This window comes from Eutrigla gurnardus, assembly GCF_963514095.1.
Source record: "Eutrigla gurnardus genome assembly, chromosome: 3".
Classification (NCBI taxonomy): Eukaryota; Metazoa; Chordata; class Actinopteri; order Perciformes; family Triglidae; genus Eutrigla; species Eutrigla gurnardus.
This window is the reverse complement of record NC_139917.1, coordinates 3,719,289-3,723,451: the sequence shown is the minus strand read 5'-3', so window position 1 is coordinate 3,723,451 and position 4,163 is coordinate 3,719,289. Positions and strand designations below refer to the sequence as shown.

The 4,163-nt window shown below is 35.9% G+C and overlaps 1 long non-coding RNA gene across 1 annotated transcript; it reads right to left on the bottom strand.

Annotated features, from left to right (window-relative positions):
• Positions 1–2,575: 2,575 nt before the first annotated feature.
• Positions 2,576–3,887, bottom strand: LOC311010915. The gene is made up of 3 exons (XR_014596841.1): positions 3,795–3,887; positions 2,770–2,862; positions 2,576–2,647 (listed from the first exon to the last, which is right to left on the bottom strand). It is a non-coding gene; the product is annotated as an uncharacterized lncRNA (long non-coding RNA).
• Positions 3,888–4,163: the final 276 nt, after the last annotated feature.

Sequence of the window (4,163 nt, the reverse complement as noted above, 5' to 3'; positions counted from 1 at the left end):
CTGGCGTTACAGGATCACAGAGCAAGGTGTAACAGTACGACAGTCATTTCGCAGGTAAGTTATTACTGTTCTGTTTTAAATTTGTGATAATATATAAGTCTGCATGTATTTTGATAGTTTGACGCAAGATATATTACTGTTCATAAGTTAATTTAAAGTTAGCATAACGTCACATTGGTCCGTGCTGGCCTGTAAGTGCGGAGGGCTGCAGTTTTTCCCCCAATAAAAATAACTAAAGTTAGGATATTAAAAAAACACCAGCGTAACTGTATAATGTTAATCAACTGACATCAACATAGTAGAACATGGTTTTGTTGTCTGTAAAACTTTTGGCAGTGACACTGACTGAAGTAACATTACGTTAGTGAATTAATATTGTGCATTGAGAATGAGGGGGAGATAGATTTCGCCGGCCTCTGTCTAAAAACGGCTACTGATGAATTTTTGGGAGAAACGCCCGAGAATAGGTTTTTAAAACACGTGTACTGACAGAAGCGCCAGAGGTCTTTGAGAGCCCCAGCTTGCAAATTTTGACAAGAAGCTAGTTAGCACGGCTAGTAGCACGGCTGTGCCGTGTGGTGTGAAGCCCACAGCAAGCTTATGATGTACGGACCGATACTTTCGATACCAATTTTACTCAGCATTCATGTTTTTGTAATTCAATAAAAGAATCGATTGTTCATTACAAGTTCTACTCGCAAATAAATCTGTTGAAATGTTATGTATTAATTGCTTGATTTAGCATAGACAAACAAAATGTTCATTTACGTTTGATCATGATACAGTTTGTTTCTTATTAAGTCTTATTAAAATATTGTTCTATCTATCAACAGGAAGCAAATCAGAACAGAAAATTATTCTCATCATTCAGGCAAGTAGAAAATAACGTATGCATGATATAATATTGTTTTGTTATTGTCCCTTATTCATCCATCATAACGAAATATTAAAATTGTGGCTGAATATTTTAGACCATTGTTTTAATACGGCAAATTGTGTCTCTTCACTTTCAGGGTGCCCTTTGGAGGAGCCAGTGGACTTTGTAGACAGTTGGAGTTGAGGTCTAGGGTGGAGGAGATATCCATCAGGGAGAAGTAGGCCTCTTATGATATGAGGTGGTCATGCAAAAGATGCAATTTTAGGTCATCAAAACGTTTAGAGCTCATAAAACATTATAGGTTGAAGGATCTACACACTGGTCAAGGCTGGTCACTACCCTGCTTGTACTCAGATTGTCCTTGTTTATTTCAAAGTTGGGGGGCATTCATGCACATTTGTCTAGAAATCATACACAGGCATGGCAGATAGTTTCATTTTTGTGTCTTGTATGTAATTCATGTTTTAACACAGAAGCAATATTTTGAACACCTCGAGACTCATCTAAAAAAGCACGAAACTGTTAATTGTGTTTTTAAAGATTATGACTACAGTTGAATATATTTTCAACTTTTGCTTCACATAAATAAGGAAGCACAATCCTCACTGCATTGAAAATTTTTAAAATACTGTAATATAATGTATACTGTATTGGGCAATTCAATCCACAGTAGTGGATTTACTTTGACGGTTCTTGTTTGTTGAACTGTTTTAAATGAAAAATAAACAGTTTAATTGCATTATTATTTAGTTGTGTGGTATGTGATGAATATATATTAAATGAGTATTGGTTAAATTAATTTGGTAACATTTATCAAAAGAAAACTGGCAATGATTACCTAATTTTAGTGAGTAATGTAACGGAATGCAACCAAGTAAATTAAAATGTGAAGCACAAGAAAATAATTAAAATCTACTTCATAACAGCAAATACTATATATATATAAAATATATTTAAAATTTTGAGGACAATTATGTTCCTGTCTATGAAAAACAAGTAGATTTTACTTCATTTTAAATTAATTTTAAATAACTATAACTTAAAACTTCAATGTAATTAAGTAAATGCTACTTAATGTCTTTACAACTGTTATGTTTTATGGTAAGTAAAATTTACTTGATACTGGCAAGTGAGTGTTAATTGATATTGCAGCATTGATTTGACTAAATCATTTGTGTGCAAATACGATATATTTTTTTCAGTGTATTATACAATTTTCAGGTTATAACTACAAATAAAAAACATAAAAACAATACAGAGCTGTGTTAAGCCAAAGTTTATTTAAAGTGCTTTTAAATCCACACACACTCTTAAACTGAGAGTATATCTCTTGCTTTTGCTGTACTCCTAACAATGGAAATGGCTGTCCTCTTTAACTTGTAGTTTGCACCACTTTCAATGTCTCCTGAGGTCTGTTGTGACGTACATAGCGAAGCAAAACTTGCAAGGCAGGTAGTATGTTGCTGTTGATTGACAGGTTGCTTGCCTTTAAGGTACAATTTGTCCTTTCCCAGATTTCACGACTGATCAGTTATGGTTGTAGTTTCCAAGGTTCCTAATTTTGCTCAAAAGATGATTGTGCATGGCTGAAACTTGCCTGTGTGCAAGTGCCTTTGCCACTTCAGGTTTAACCTGATGCTTCTTTTTCAGATGTCTTGTAATTTTTCTTGTCATAGATCCGCTGATGTCGAATGTTTGACGAAGTTTTCACTTGAATGTCCATTGGCGTTGGGGTTTTTGAAGGTGGTCTTCCTTGGATTACTTCCCTTTCTGAAGAAACAATTTGCAAAAAATAATAGTATTAAAAATTAATAGCCACACTATTTTCATACATTCGTCTACTTTTTAGGAATTGGTTTTGCAATTGTCTTCCTAATTACTATTTCACGCACAGATAATTCCTCTTCGGTGTCGTCGGAAGATGTTTCTGCTTCTGCTGGTTGTTCCTGTTCCTCTTCATCTGACATTTCCAGGGTCAGGGTAACCTGAAATAAACAAAGTGCTCTGAAATAAACAAACATTTTTTCAAAATAGTAAAAGAATACATTTTTACGGCACTACCTTTCTTCGAACACATTTACCAAATGCATTTTTTGCCACCTCCGGTTATGTAAACACTAATCACCAATTCACTCACAGAAACATTAACTTCCTTCATTTATATTCACACTGCCAGAGTTGGTTGTGGTTCCACTGTACTGACTGTTGTGTGAAACCTGTAAATATATTAAAACAGTTCATTGTTTCCACCGTAGTGTTCTAAGGATAACATTTTTCCAATGCACAGAATCATACACACACATGGGGTCATGCCATACCAGCTCACCTTGGCCCTCCCAGTTCATGTCATGGAATTTCTTGAAAAATGTATGTAAAAATGTATCTTAAATTCATTGGACCTCGTAAAATACTATAGCTGGAATCCAAATACTTTTTAAGTCATGAATTTTTGAGATTTGGCCCACTACGCTAAATATGAACAGTTTTGTGATTATTATATGTGTATTCTATATGATTATGTACATTGAATACAAACTGGAGACACCGGAGGCCTGTCCTAGGAAGCAGGATTTGGGCTTAGCGAGGTAACTTCAGCATTAACTCTGGGTTTTCTGTCCTACAACGCTGGTTCACTTCTTACTGGGGTAGATCGCCATGGTAACTGGAGGGGTAGCTCATTGAAATGAACGATGTGCAAACGACTCTACCTTCCCCAACCCCCGTGCTGCTCCTTTGAGCAACAAGTCCAGGACAAGACTAACACAGGTCCCACAGCTCCACACCAACCCCCGCAGCAGACACTGCATCCCACCCCTACCCCTTCATGACATGAACGAAGAGGGGTTCTGAATTCTGAGTGAGTTGGCATGGAATGAACTTCAAATAAAAAATAGAGAATATTTAGGGTGGCACTTACATGTGAAAATCTGAAGGCATTCCTCAATGGTTGGACATTCTTCAAATGAACTTTTCAGCATTCTGGTAATAATATCCTTTAGGTTCATCCATTTTTCTGAGTGAAGTTGCCTGTTTGGACATTGTGAGACAGCCCAAGGGGATCACTGGAGTAGGGTGTTCTGGTTTGATCGGGATCATCAGTCAGGATGTAATGCACCAAGCACCCCGCTACCTAAAATGTATTGGAAGAAATTGAAAAAATGTCATCTAACAGTTACCAAAACTGCTCTTTGCATTGAACTATTTGCATTTACCTAGTCAAACTGTAAAAAATAAGGAACAATAATAATTAAAATTAAAATAAATAATGAGTTCTTCTGACTATGCA